This window comes from Propithecus coquereli, unplaced genomic scaffold (genome assembly GCF_000956105.1).
Source record: "Propithecus coquereli isolate 6110/MARCELLA unplaced genomic scaffold, Pcoq_1.0 Scaffold777, whole genome shotgun sequence".
Lineage (NCBI taxonomy): Eukaryota > Metazoa > Chordata > Mammalia > Primates > Indriidae > Propithecus > Propithecus coquereli.
The window spans coordinates 127825-143895 of NW_012153918.1; positions in this window are offsets into that span (position 1 = coordinate 127825).

The window sequence follows — 16071 nt, forward strand, 5'->3', positions numbered from 1 at the left end:
GCCGCGCGGGAGAAGGGGGACCGCGTGCTTGGGGAGGGAGGGGGGCGAACGGTGGGCGGGGGTGAGTGGCCTCTCCTGCCACTCCCGCGCCCAGCCCCCGCCCCCTGCTCGCAGCCGCGCCTCCGAGCCCCGGCCCAGCGCCGCCTCCGAGCCCTGGGAGGCCAGAGCATCCCCGCGGGAGCGCCGGGCCCGCGCCTCGCATCCTCGGCGGAGGTCTGGGGACGGCGCGGGCGCGAGCAGCCCGGTGACAACAGCCACTGCGTGGGCTCCGCTGCCCCGCGTCTCCCTTCGGCTGCACCTTCCGGCCTTGGCTGCGGTGTGTTCTTGAGCCAGCCCCTCTCCCTCTCCGAGCCTGGCCTCTAAACAAGGGAGATGACTTGGGCGACCCTACAGAAAATTAAAGCTGAAAAGATTAAAGCGCGCGAGCTCGGAAATACTCCGTGCAGCCAGGAGCGCTGGGCAGATGGGAGATTAGTAATTGCTGCTCGTATTGTAATTAATATAATTCTTCGCCGTCTTCTTCTCCAGTGGCACTGACTTGGTTGCTCCCAACACCTCCCGCCTCTCCTGAGAGCTAGCTAACGCCATTTAGAGTTGAGCACGGAGCCGGTTATGTGAATAAAAATTCAGTACACATTCGCCGTTATTGCTGTTGTCGTTGAGCGATTATTGATGGCAGCCTCCTCAGCTAGGCAGGCTCTTTTATTTATATTTAATCTACACACCTGTATGAAGTAGTTATCACGTCCTCTATTTGCAGATGAGCGGACAGGCAATCAGAGAGGTTCAGTAACTTGCCCAAGCTCACACAGCCAGGAGGCAGCTGCCCCAACTCCAACTCTTTTATCCACACAGTCCTGGCTCTGCTTCTAGACAACAGCTCCTAGATAGGTGATTCTCAAACTTAGCTGTATCTTAGACTCACCAGGAGGGCTTTTTAAAATCCTGATGCCTAAGCCACACCCTAGACCAAACGCATCAGCATCCCTAGGAGTGGGACCCAGGCATCAGTATATTTCAATGCTCCACAAGTATTAATGAGTCCAGTGTATGGCTAAGGCTGAACCCCTGCCCTAGAAGTCAGGGTCCGCTGGGCCACTCTGGCAAACCCCGCTTGCAACCTCCTCGCTCCCTCTGCTTCAATCACTGGCTGTGTTTGGATGCTTCTGCATCCTTCTCTGAGTCTGCAGCTGCCCCTGATCTCCTAGCGCTTACACTTGTTCACGACACAAACATTTACTACGCATCCACTGTGCAGCAGGCTGGGCTGGCAGCCGCAGATTCAGCAGAGAAGACGACACAGCCTGCTTCCTCCATTACACAAAATAATAGGGAAATAAAATAGCAGCAGTCCTCAAACTATTGGGCCTTAGAACTCTTTTTGGTTGTTTTTTTTTTTTTTTTTTTTTGAGACAGGATCTGGCTCTGTCACCCAGACCAGAGTACAGTGGCCTCATCATAGCTCACTGCAGCCTCCAGTCCTGGGCTCACATGATCCTCCCACCTCGGCCTCTCAAAGTGCTGGGATTAGAAGCATGAGCCACTGCACCCGGCCCCCTTTACACTCTTAAAAAAATCAGGGAGGATCCCAAAAAATCGTACCTCAAGTCTACCCATGAGAAAAACAGCAAACAAATTCCAGTAGAGCCGCACCCTGCAATGCACCCCCCTCCCCCGGTCCTCCTGGAAACCGTCAAACCATCAAAACAAGGAAAATCTCAGAAATGGTCACAGCCAGGAAGAGCCTAAGGAGACAAGATGACTGAATGTAATGTGAGATCCTGGAATAGAAAAATCTAAATACAGTAAGGACTTTAGTTAATAATAATATATCTACATCAATCATATTTAATGTGTTAGTATAATGATGTATCACTATTACAATATGGTAATTATACAAATGTGCCATACTAATGAAAGACAGTATATTAATAGGAAAAACTAAGTCAAGGGGGTATATAGGATCCTGCTGTACTACTGTTTTCAATTTTTCTGTAAATCTAGAACTCTACGTTAATGAAAAAGGTTATGAAGGACCCGAAAGAGCTTTTGATTATGTAGGTTATACCTATGAATCCTCACGTATCAGAAATTGAAACTGGGCTGGGCACGGTGGCTCACGCCTATAATCCTAGCACTCTGGGAGGCTGAGGCCGGAGGATTGCTTGAGCTCAGGAGTGCAAGACCAGCCTGAGCAAGAATGAGACCCCATCTCTACCAAAAAATAGAAAAAAACTTAGCCAGGCAGCTAAAAATAGGAAAAAAAAGTTAGCTGGGCATAGTGGTGCACACCTGTAGTCCCAGCTCCTCGGGAGGCTGAGGCAGGAGGATCACTTGGCCCCAGGAGTTTGAGGTTGCTGTGAGGTAGGCTGATGCCACGGCACCCTAGCCCGGGTACAGAGTGAGACTCTGAAAAAAAAAATTGAAACTGTAAAAGATTTTAAATATTGATTCATTTCAACATAACAAGAAGGACCCCACTACCTGTTAACATTAAATAACCTACTTTTATGAAAAATAACTATGTTTTCCAAAATGAGAAAAAAACAATTAGTGAGAAGAGGGTCATTGCTTTATACTTTTTCAAATTGTTTTAATGTCCAGCTTAATTAAAAAAAAAAAAGTGGAACTTTCATACAGTTTTTTGGGTTTTTTTGTTTTTTTTTTTTTTGAGACAGAGTCTCACTTTGTTGCCTGGGCTAGAGTGCCATGGCGTCAGCCTAGCTCACAGCAACCTCAGACTCCTGGGCTCAAGCGATCCTCCTGCCTCAGCCTCCCAAGTAGCTGGGACTCCAGGCATGCGCCACCATGCCCGGCTAATTTTTTATATATATATATTTTTTTTTTTTTAGTTGTCCAGCTAATTTCTTTCTATTTTTTTAATAGAGATGGGGTCTCGCTCTTGCTCAGGCTGGTCTCGAACTCCTGAGCTCAAACAATCCGCCTGCCTCAGCCTCCCAGAGTGCTAGGATTACAGGCGTGAGCCACCATGCCTGGCCCATACAGTTGATCTTCATTATTCGTGGATTCTATAATTCACTCACTTGCTAAAATGTATGTGGAACCCCAAAATCAATACTCATGGAGCTCTCAGTCATTCATTCTGGAGCATGTGTAGAGCAATGGAAAACTTGAACTGACATACGTGCTTCTGACAAGGCAGCTCCCTCTGCCTTCTTTTTTTTTTTTTTCGGCTCATACTGTGAATGAGTATCCTTTTCGTGGTATATTTAGTGCCGAGCTTTTCTAACTTTCGTGCTTTCTGTTGATTTTGCTGTTTAGAATGGCCCCCAGACACAGTGCTGAAGTGCTGTCTAGTGAGTCTAAGCATAGAAGGCTGTGCTGTGCCTTGCAGACAATATGTGTGTTAGATAAGCTTCATCTGGGCATAAGTTACAAAGTACTGTTGGCCATGAACTCAATGTTAATGAATGAACAATATGTAGTAAATAAGGCATCTTTAAACAGACAAACACACATAAAACAAGGTGATGTATTCATCAGTAGACAAAAATGTTATGACCAGGGGCTCACAGAAACCTAACTCTGTACCTTCCCCCTAAAAGCAAAGGTCCAGTACTCACTAACTCAGCGTTTGCAGCGACTTTATAGAACGTAACTACCGACAATAACGAGAATTGACTGTAGCTGCTTCCTCATTGAATCTGTCATGGTGTGTTGTTTTGGTTGAAATACATGAAGAAAATTCAGCCTCTCACAGATAGGTAGCTGGAAAGGGAAGAGTACTTTAATCAGCTTTTTAGGTAACTGGCTATTCGTGCAGACTACACCAAAATGCTACACGTTTTGGTTTCTTAAAGGACAGTTACGATGTGGAATCTGAAGCTCTGTCGGTGAACTTTTTGAACTCTATTAACACTGAAATCCATTAAGCTAATTTTCTACCCGTGCATGATTTTGAAACATCATGCATTTGTCATTTGAAAAATGTTAGTTCACTGAATTACACAGATCTTCCAAATGTTAACACATTTCATTATTCAATAGCAAAAAGCCACATTTGTTAATATCACCACCAATCTTACCAAAAGTCTTTAAGTGTTGGGAAGCTGTCCAAATTACAATGATGAATACAAGTTTTCCAAAATTCGAATTTTTACTTAGAAGCTCAAATTTTATCCTTGACAATAAAGACTGTCCCTTATTTTCCTTAAAGTGACAGATACATTTCTTTCAGTTTGCAAAACTGTCCACCAGATATCTATGTCAGAATAACCACTGTTTGTCTGTCTAAAAATAGTATTCCATGAAAAAAGTGGCTAGTGAGGTTTGCAATTCAAACAGTCGCACCAGAGGGTGTTTTTTTCTTGGAGACAGCTACCAGAGTACTTTAGTGTGTAGCAAAATGCTTTATGCGTACTGTATGCACACCTTCATCACACAGAATACTGAAAAAGCATGTACTCAAGAGTTGAGATTTAGTCCCAAAACGATAAATGTTGGCGTGGATGCGGAGAGATAGGAACACTCATACACTGCTGGTGGGACTGCAAACTAGTGCAACCTCTGTGGAAAGCAATATGGAGATACCTTAAAGAGATACAAGTAGAATTACCATTTGATCCAGCAATTCCATTACTGGGCATCTACCCAAAAGAACAAAAGACACTCTATGAAAAAGACACCTGCACCTGAATGTTTATAGCAGCACAATTCACAATTGCAAAGATGTGGAAACAACTCAAGTGTCCATCAATACATGAGTGGATTAATAAAATGTGGTATATGTATACCATGGAGTACTATTCAGCTTTAAGAAACATGGATGGAGCTGGAACACATTCTACTAAGTGAAGTATCCCAAGAATGGAAAAACAAGCACCACATGTACTCACCATCAAATTGGTATTAACTGATGAACACATAAGTACACACATAAGAATAACATGTATTGGATGTTGGGCAGGGGGGAGGGGGGAAGAGGGGACGGGTATATGCATACACAAAGAGTGCGATGCGCACCATCTGGGGGATGGCCACGCTTGAAGCTCAGACTTGGAGGGAGAGCAGGGGCAAGGGCAACATACGTAACCTAAACATCTGTACCCCCATAATATGCTGAAATAAAAAAAAAAAAGAGTTGAGATTTAAGAAGATGAAAATTTTTAATTGCTTTATCAAGTACATGCTAAATTAAAACTGGCTTTTTTTTAAAACTGTGAGTGAGTGGCAATGAAGAACATAATGACCTGGTACAGCCTGATCCATACTTAGATGCCAGACATCGTTACTCCCATTGCTTTTGCACCATCAGTGAACAGATTAACAGTGCAAAAAGGCCAATAATATCATAGTATTATCAAAATAGTTTTGGCCTTGCAGACTCCTTAAAGGGTCTCAGGGACACCTCATCCCAGGAATTTGCAGACTGCATTTTGCAAACCGTCGTCAGATGTAATAAGTCCTATGGAAAAAAAAAAAAAAATCAAAAAGCCCAACTAGAAAGCCTTTGGGAAACAAATCGGGGAACGTAGTCTGGCCCCAGGCAGACCCTGCCATTTTTATTTTGTTTTTGTTTTTCAGTTGTAGTAAGGACACTTAATATGAGATCCACCTTCTTCACGACAAATGTTTAAGTGTATACTACAGTATTAACTATAAGCACAATGTTATATAGCAGATCTCTAGAACTTATTCATCTTGCATAACTGAAACTCAGTGACTTAAATAAAACTTCCCATCCTCCCCCCAGCCCAGCCCCTGGCAACCACCGTTCTAGTCTGTATCTATGATTTTGACAATTTTATATACCTCGTATCGGTGGAACGATGCAGTATCTGTCCTTCTGCGACTAGCTTCTTTCACTTAGCATTATGTCCTCCGGGTCCATCCATGCAGTAGCATATGATGGTGGTTCCTTATTTTTTAAGACTAAATAACATTCCGTTATATGTAAAAAAATCCTAAAGACTCCACAAAAAGAAACTAGTAGAACTAATAAATGAATATAGTAAAGTTGCAGGATACAAAAATCAACACACAAAAATCAGTTGCATTTCTATATACTAACAATGAACTATCCAAAAAGGAAATTAAGAAACAATCTCATTTACAATAGCATTAAAAAGAATAAAATACTTAGGAATAAACTTAACCAAGAACGTGAAAGACTTGTATACTGAAAATTACAAATCATCAATGAATGAAATTAAAGAAAGCACAAATAAATGGAAAGACACCCTATTTTCACAGATTTGAAGAGTTAATGTACTACCCATACTACCCAAAGTGATCTGCAGATTCAATACAATCCCTACCAAAATCACAATGGCAAAAAGAAAAAAAAATCACAATGGCATTTTTTTTACAAAAATAGGAAAAAAATCCTAAAATTTATTTATAACTATAAAAGACCCCAAATAGTTAAAGCAATCTTGAGAAAGAAGAACAAAACAGGAGGCCTCCAACTTCCTGATTTCAAAATATATTACAAAAGTATAATAATTAAAACACTATGGCAGGACTAGGTACAGTGGCTCACTCCTGTAATCCTAGCACTTTGGGAGGCCAACAAGGGAGGATCACTTGAGCCTAGAAGTTTGAGGTTGCAGTGAGTTATGATGATGTCACTGCACTCCAGCCTTGGCAACAGAGCAAGACTCTGTCTCAAAACAAAAACAAAAACAAAAAACACCATGGCGCCAGCATAAAAACAGACACGTAGACTAATGAAATAAAATGGAGAGCCCAGAAATAAACCCAAACATATACAGTCAACTGATGTTTGACAAGGGTGCCAAGAACACAATGGGGAATGGAGAGTCTCTTCAACAAATGGATGCCACATGCAAAAGAGCCTGCCTTTTTTGAATATGGGTGACCTAAACTATTCCCATGACCCCAATCCCTTGCAGGTACTAAACATCCCTTCCATGCCAGAGGCTTCCCGGTTAGTCTACAGACACATTTTAAGGATACAGACCCTTGGTTTGGAATTTGAACTCCACTCCCCCCTCTGCAGCTTAGGGCAAGTTGTTTAACTTTTCCAAGCTTGTTTCATCTGCAAAACGGGAATGACAGGAACTACCCCATGTGGACGTAGTGAGGGTTAAACGAAGCAAAAAGGCTCAATAAAAGTCAGTTGCTGTGATTCTCCAGGGCTTGGAGGAGGGTGAGGCACTAGCTCTGTGTGCAGAATGTACAGGGGCAGCACTGATTCATGCCACATGGATAAACCTCAACGACGTTATTCTCAGAAAACAATTTTAAAATGGGCAAAGGACCTGAATAGACATTTCTCAAAAGGAGACACACAGATGGCCGCAGGTTCGTGAAAAAAACGCTCAGGATCATGAATCATCAGGGAAAGACAAATTAAAATCACAATGAGATATCACCTCACCCTTTTTGCATAGCTATTATCAAAAAGACAAAAGATAAGTGTTGGCGGGATGCAGAGAAAAGGGGCTTGTTGAGTACTGTTGGTGGGAAGGTAAATTGGTAAATCTATTCCTGGAAAACAGTACGGAGGCTCCTCAAAAAATTAGAACTAGAACTACCATATGATCCAGTTATCCCACTACTGGGTATATATATCCAAAGGAAGTGAAATCAGTATCTCAAAGGGATATGTGCACTCCCATGTTCATTGTGGCAGTAGTCACAACAGCCAAGATATGGAAGCAATGGCCGGGCTCCATAGCTCACGCCTGTAATCCCAGCACTCTGGGAGGCCAAGGAGGGAGGATCGCTTGAGGTCAGGAGTCTGAGGTTGCTGTGAGCTATGATGACACCACTGCACTCTACACTGGGCAACAGAGCAAGACTCTGTCTCAAAAAAATAAAATAAAATAAAGAAAAGATGCGGAAGCAACCTAAGTGTCCATCAGTAGAGGAATGGATAAAGAAAATGTGGTATATATACACAATGGAATATTATGCAGCCATTAAAAAAGAAGAGAATGCTGTCATTTGTGACAACATATGGATGAACCCACAGGGCATTATGTGAAGTGAAATAAGCCAGGCACAGAAAGGCAAATACCACATGATCTCACTGATGTGTAGAATCTAAAAACTCTGGACTCATAGAAGTTGAGAACAGAACTGTGGTTACCAGGGGCTGAGGCAGGCGATTAAGGGTATTGGGGAGATGTCAAAGAATACGAAATTTCAGTTAGATAGGAAGAACAAGTTCAAGAGATCTATTGTACAACATGGTGACTATAGTTTATGATAACATTATATTCTTGGCAAACACTAACAGAGTAGATTTTAAGTGTTCTCACCACAAAAATAACTTTGTGAGGCATTGCAGATAAAGCTGGATTTAACCATTCCATGCTGTATATATACTTCAAAACATCGTATTATACATGATAAATACACACAATTTAAATATAAGAATAATTTTTAAAACATACCTAAAAAAAAAAATTATGCTCAGTGAAACAACCCAGACATAAAAGGCCACATAGTATATGATTTCGTTTATACGAATATCCAAAATAGGTAAATCCATAGAGACGGGAAGCAGGTAGGTGGTTGCCAGGGGCTGGGGGAGGGGGGTGGCGAGTGACAGCTAATGGGGACGGGGTTTCCTTTAGGGTGATGAAAAACTAATTCTGGAACTAGATAGAGATGGTGATTGCACAACAGTGTGAATTATACTCTTTAAAAGGGTTTATGTGATGTGAATTTCACCTCAATAAAAACAAAAGGGATCCTAGCTCTCTGGGAGGCCGAGGTGGGCGGATTGTTTGAGCTCAGGAGTTCGAAACCAGGCTGAGCAAGAGCGAGACCCCATCTCTACTAAAAATAGAAAGAAATTAATTGGACAACTAAAAATATATAGAAAAAATTAGCCGGGCATGGTGGCGCATGCCTGTAGTCCCAGCTACCGGGAGGCTGAGACAGGAGGATCACTTGAGCCCAGGAGTTTGAGGTTGCTGTGAGCTAGGCTGACGCCACAGCACTCACTCTAGCCTGGGCAAAAGAGTGAGACTTTTTCTCAAAAAAAAAAAACAAAACAAAAGGGAGTACCAAAAAACTCAGTATTTAAGAGACATAATATTTCAATGCAGGCCGGGCGCGGTGGCTCACACCTGTAATCCTAGCACTCTGGGAGGCCAAGGGGGGGGTGGATCGCTCAAGGTCAGGAGTTTGAGACCAGCCTGAGCAATAGCGAGACCCCGTCTCTACTAAAAATAGAAAGAAATTATTTGGACAACTAAAAATCTATATAGAAAAAATTAGCCAGGCATGGTGGCGCATGCCTGTAGTCCCAGCTACTCTGGAGGCTGAGGCAGAAGGATCGCTTGAGCCCCGGAGTGTGAGGTTGCTGTGAGCTAGGCTGACGCCACGGCACTCTACCCCGGGCAACAGAGTGAGACTCTGTCTCAAAAAAAAAAAAAAAAAAATACTTCAATGCAATATTTTTTTAGATCAAAACGAATGTCAAAAAATCCACAGTGAACAAATATCAACATGTTCAAGACAGGGTCAAAATTTCTAATTTTTTTCCTGCTGCTTCAGGCTTCTGCATGGCTCAGTTCAACACTCGGACTGATTCTGTGTTGAACATATTGATGTGTTGCTCGCTGTGGACTTTTTGCATTAATTTTGTGGGATTTTTTTAAATTATTGCCATTAGAATATTATTTAGTTTAATTACAGAGGTTTTTTTGGTGTTCCCTTATATGTTGCATGCTGGGCAAGTTCCTTACCCTCACCCTGGCCCTGTGAGTCTCTGGTCTCTCCATAGTAAAGGCTACTGGCTCTTTTGTACAGGTGTAGAAGCTCAAAGAGGTTAAGTAGCAGCCCACAGTGTTAATAAATAGTGGGGCCAGGCCCGGAGCCCACGTCTGTCTGGCTCAAACCTCTGTCCTCCTCAGGTCCACTCTGACCAGTGGCTCCACCTCTGGCCACAGCGTTAGGAGGGCAAGGCCAGCTCAGACGGAGCATCCCCAGGCTGTCCCAGATGACTGCCCTGGCTGCAAGGTGGAGCCTGAGACAGAGAAATTGAGGCTAATTCCTCTGTGGGAGACGCTCCCTATTAATTAATTAGGGCAGAGCTGGCCTGAGGCATCCCCGCAGCCCCCAGAGTCATTAAGGGAGAGAGGGGTCTCATTATCAGCTGGCAGCTTCCCCTGCATTCCCAGAGCCCCGGAGGGAGCAGAGGAGAGGGGAGGAGGGCCAGGTCTCCCTCTCCTGATCCACCCCTTCCTTCATTACCAGAGTGGCCTGATACGTGAGTGAAGTGTCCAAAAGCACATGCGGAATTTCAGGGAAGAAAAGAAGGGAAAAGTCAGAGATGGAGGGGTTAAGTATCCTCCCTCTCAAATCCAGTCTGCATTTATATTTATACAAAATATCCATAACAGGTAAATCCATAAAGACAGAGATCAGATTAGTGTTTGCCAGGGGCTGGAGGGAGGAGGGGGTGGGGCGTGACAGCTAATTAATGGGTACGGGGTTTCCTTGCCGGCGATGGCAACGTTCTTGAACTAGACAGTGGTGACAACTGCACAACATTGTGAATGCACCAAATGCTGCTGAACGTAGACTTTCAAGTGGCCTATTTTATGTTATCTGTATTTTACAATTTTGTAAAAAAAAATCAGTCTCCTTCCAATGTATGATTATTTACTCAACATTTTATTAACATCTGCTTTGTGCCTGGCATTGTACTGAGAAGGGAAGCCTAACCCAGCCCTCAGAGCTCTGTCTTGGCGATAAATCGTGCTGGAGACCTTCCATGTGGCCTTCAGGGACACTCTCCATGTGTCCTCCCTCTGTCCTGTGTCCAGGAGCAGTGACCCTTGTGAATCACTCCAGCAGGCTCCCTTGCTCTCTGGCTCCCGGCTGAGTGCAAGCAATGAAAAGCCCTTGCAGACAGCCAGAGGGGTGGAGGAGAGTGAGGCCAGAGTACTTATTCCTTCGGGTCCCTCCCTGCATGCTCCCTGCAGATTGGCCCTAGACTGCAGCCCACAGGTCCTGGTGGGCAGCCCTTTCCACGTTTCGAGAGGGACAGCTCCCTTCCCTCTCTGCTTCTGCCCAGGGGTGGTAACAACTGCCAGGTGCTGCCAGCTCCAGGTTGCCCCCACACCCATCCTGCAATCCTGCATGGCTTCCTACCACACCTTGACCCAACTCCCCTCAAATTACCCAGCTGGAGTGTGTCCCTAGTTCCTGCTGAGACTTCCCTCTAGACAGGTAGTTAGAAGAGGAAGCAGAAAAATAAACAGGCAATTAGAAGTAGAGTCGAGTCACCATAGAATACCATTCAGCAGTAAGACAAGAAGGAAGTCTTGCCATTTGCGACATCATAGATGAACCTGGAGGACCATGATGTTACGTGAAATAAGCCAGGTGCAGAAAGACAAATACTGCATGATCTCACTCACATGGGGAATCTTAAAAAGTTGACCTCAACTTTTAGGGAGAGTAGAATGGTGATTACCAGAGGCCAGAGTGGTTGGGGAGATGTTGCTCAAAGGACACCAAATTAATTTCAGTTAGAAGGAATAAGTTCAAGAGATCTATTATCCGACATGGTGACTATAGTTAATAACATATTGTATCTTTGAAAATGCTAAGAGAGTGGATGCAAAGGGTTCGCACCCTAAAAATGATAACTGTGTGAGGCAATGCTTATGTTAATTTGCTGGATTTAGTTACTGCGCAATGCATTTATACCTCAAAACATTATGCTGTACACAGTAAATACATACAATTTTCTCTGTCAATTTTTAAAATTGATTTAATTAAAAAGCTTTTTTAATTCCAGATCCCCATTGTTGATGTAAATAATTGTATCAGGTTGCTTATGTATAAGCAAAAATAAAACTTGACATTTAAAAAAAAAAAAGAGCACAGTAATAGAAGTGTTCTCAGTGGTAGATCCAGGAGCTGGGGTACCCCAGAAAGGAACACAGAATAGCAATGTCATTAATGGGGAAGAGACAAAGAAGGAAAAGAGGGAAGAGATTTTTTAAATTATTTTACTATCAAGGTAATACATATTCATTGTATAAAATTTGAAAAATGCAGAAAGTATAGAAGAAAACACTGCAGAAAAAAATCACCCAAATCCTATTCAAAATCACCACTAAAATGTTGGTGGATTGGCCAGTCCCAATGGCTCATGCCTATAATCCTAACACTTTGGGAGGCCAAGGCAGGAGGATCACTTGAGGCCAGGAGTTCAAGACCAGCCTGAAAAAGGGCAAGATCCTGTCTCTACAAAAAATAGAAAATTAGCCAGGTGTGGTGGTGCACACTTGCAGTCCCAGCTACGTGGGAGGCTGAAACAGGAGAATCACTTGAGCCCCAGGAGTTTGAGGTTGCAGGTGAGCTATGATGACACCACTGCACTCTAGCCCAGGTGACAGAGCGAGACTCTATCTCAAAAAGAAAAAGAAGGTTGGTGGATTTCTTTCCAAGTGGGGATATCTTTCCTAGTTCAAAATTAGAATCATGCCTACATGCTACAACGTGGAGGAACCTTAAAGACATCACACTAAGTGAAAGAAAAAACAGACACAAAAGGACAAACATTGTATGATTCTGTAACCACAGGAGCAGCTCACACTCATTTGCCATCACTTAAGTTGCTAAAGAAACCTGATGCATGAGTTAGACGTTGCTGGGTAACAAATTATCCCCAACATTAGCAGCTTAAAATAGCACATAATGATACGAGTTCCTGTGTGTCAGGAATCTGGGCATGTCTTAGCTGGGTCCTCTGGCTCGGTCGGGGTCTCTTACCAGACAGCAGACAAGATATCAGGTGGGGCTGCTGTTTCATCCGAAGGGTCGGCTGGGGGAGGGACCTGCCTCTGAGCTCACTCATGTGGTTGTTGGCAGGATTCAGTTCCTCGTGGGATGTCAGACTGGAGGGTTTCTGGTGCTTGCTGGCCGTTGGCCAGAGGATGCCCTCAGTTTTTTTGCCACATGGGCTTGTTCGTTGTGCTGCCTACAACATGGTAGGTGGCTTCCTTCAGAGTGAACACGTGAAGGAGCAAACAAGAGAGCAAAACAAGCATCTCTCTGAAACCTAACCTTGGAAGCCACATCCCATCACTTTTGCTATATTCTCTCTTGGTTAGAAACAAGACACTAGGTCCAGCCCACACTCAAAGGGAGGGGATTACACAGGGTGTGAAGACCAGGAGGTTCGGACCATTCAGGGCCATCTTCAAGACTGCCTGACTCACCCCCCCAACCACCAAAAAAAAATCAACAACTGTATTTTAGGGGTGGGTGGCAGATAGCCAGCTGGTGGAAGACACAGAACAGAAGTGAAAAGAAAAAGTGTGACAGAGTATAGGGGAGGGAATTCAAGTTTCAGAGGGTTGACAATTTCAAATGCTACCTAGAGGTCAAGTTAAACAGGATGGAAAAGCATATCTGACAAGCTCCCAAATAGGATTGGTGCCGCTGGTCTGGAGACACTATGGATAGTAACGTTTTAGTGAAAGAAGCTCATCTGAAGTCTACAGACTACATGATTCCAATTATATGGCATTCTGGAAAAGGCTAAAGTGACAGGAAAAAGTTCAGGGGTTCGGGGGAGGGAGGGATGAAAGTTGGCTCTGTGAAGCAATTCTCTATTATACCGCAGTGGCGGATATGTGTCATAATGCACTGTCAAAACCCACAGAATGAGCACCAGGAGTGAGCCTGATGTCAACTGTGGACTTTAGTCAATAATAATGCATCAATCTCGGTCCCTTGGCAGTAACAAATGTACCACTCTAATGCAAAATGTTCATAACAGGGGAAACGGGGGTCAGAGGGAAGTGTGAGGGGGATATGGGAACTATGTACTTCCTGATCAATTTTTCTGTAAACTTAAACAGCTCAAAAAATAAAATCTATTACTCTAAAAAAAAAAAAAGGACATTGATAACGGTTGCCTGGGCCATTTCAAGGGACTGATGGGGCAGGGGGTTGTACAGCCAAACACACTGGTCCTTGTCACTCACTGACCAGCACAGTGACCACCTTTGCAGGAGGTGATCAGGAAGAACCAGGAAGTACCTCCTCTCCCAGCCTGGGGCTTCCCACCGCCTCCTGACACCTCCACCAGAAACGTGACCTCATTTCTCAAAGACAAAACAGATTCTAGGTCATATCCCCCTGGAACGAGAGACCAATTGATGCGATTATCTCCAAGAGAAAGGGGGCACCTACTAAAAGTAGAACCTGGTGCCCCAGAAGGGAAGACATCGGGGAACCTAAAAAGGGGTCTCTGATAATTACCTGCCAAGATTTCAGAGCGAAGGGCATCTCCATATAATACCCAAAAAAGCAAAAGAAAAAAAAGAAGAAGAAGAAAAAGAAGAAAGAAAAGCTAGAAGTTTTAGAAGCTTCTCCGTCTTAATCCAGCCTTCAATTTCACTCTATCTCACCTGAGGGCAGAATTCTCCCTACTCTGCATTACTCAGTATACAGAACAGGCCGCCCCAGCAAACATGGCTGCAAAAAGGAATTTCTGCAAAGCATCCTTTATTATAAAAATCAGAGAGCTAATTTCACAAAGAAATATGATTCCCCATTGGCCTGACTTAGAAATATTTGGGAGGAGGAAGATGTATCCAACTATAAGTGTACACACAGAGGGAGGGAGAGAGAGAGAGAGAGAGAGAGAGAGAGAGAGAAGTACATAGGGAAATGGTTAAACAAGAGCAAGTTCAGAATAGATACCTCTAGCTAGTAAAATCAAAAATGATTCTTATTTTCTTCATTATGTTTTTCTGCCTTTTCTGCGTTTTACTTTACATTGTGCTTTCATAGCATAAAAACAGGCTCATTAGCTTAAGAGAGGTATTTGGGCTCAAAGAGTCATGAACTATTTCCCTACCTCTCAGGCTTATGTATATGTCCCTGTAGCGTATTTCCAATGTCATTGTTTCTGTTCAGTCACACATAGCTGAATCTCCTGGAGACTGAGAGATAATCCCAGCCCTGTGATCAGTGGCTCCTTCCGAGCCCCCACAGTCTGGCCAGCCGGCTTTCACAGCACAGCAGAAGATGCTTCGCCTGTCACTCAAATGCAGGCATACATGTCAGACCAGAGAAGCATCCACAATGGGCTAGAGCTGAGTTTTTAGAATTTGATACGGAGAGTCAAAACTGAGTTTGGGAGATGGAAAGGAAGAGAAGTTGGCCGGATTAAGCAATGGTTGGTGCTAATTTCAATGCTTGGACCATGGTATTATACACTAGTAATGTGTTGGTGTTGAACCAATAAAAAACTGGAATGGGATGGACCGCACCCCCACTCATGGCCCTAATGAATTCAACCAGAGAGTCATGTGGGAGTCCAAATCCTCATAGGTAGGGCTCAAGAATGTTTCTCAGGTATCTCCCAGGTAGCTTGGCACAAATTGTGCCCAGTAGAGGAGCACCATATTCCAGGCAGTAAACTAACCCAAATATATGAACATAGCAAAAAGTAGATGACTGAATGCAGAGTGTTGTCCCACGTGAGCAGTCTCCCTGGTTCTTCACAAAACCCTCTCCGTACCTCCTGGTTTTGAAATAGCTCATTTGTGTGTTCATTCAGTTAACAAAAATGCAAAGTAAAACTTGCATCCTACTTGCTGTGTGTCAGCTACAATGCTCAGCATTTCACTCATATTAACTCATTTCATCCATGCCACAATCTTATCATCCTAGTTGACAGACAATGAAATATGGCACGGAGAAGTTAAGTGACTTGCCCAAGGTCACACAGTAAGTGCCGGAATCATATCTTGAAACCCAGATCCTCTGGTCCCAGAATATTGACCATGACACTATCTTGACTCTTCGTGAAGATTTGTTGAGCCGGGTACCACACTGGTCCCAGCGGTAATGACTGTGATAAACACACGTTCTCACAAATCTTTGAAACAAGCCTACCCCCGACACTTCCTGGTCACCCTAAAGGACATAACGGTGAATCTCCAGCATGGCTGGCCTGGGAGCCTTTGAGTGTTCATCTTATTCTTCCCCGTGACTGAATGATCCTTTGGTTGCAAAGGCAGGTTCATTCATTCCTTCTTCATGTTTGCACCTCTCATTCACTCAACAATAAAACATTTATTCATTCCTGCCATATAC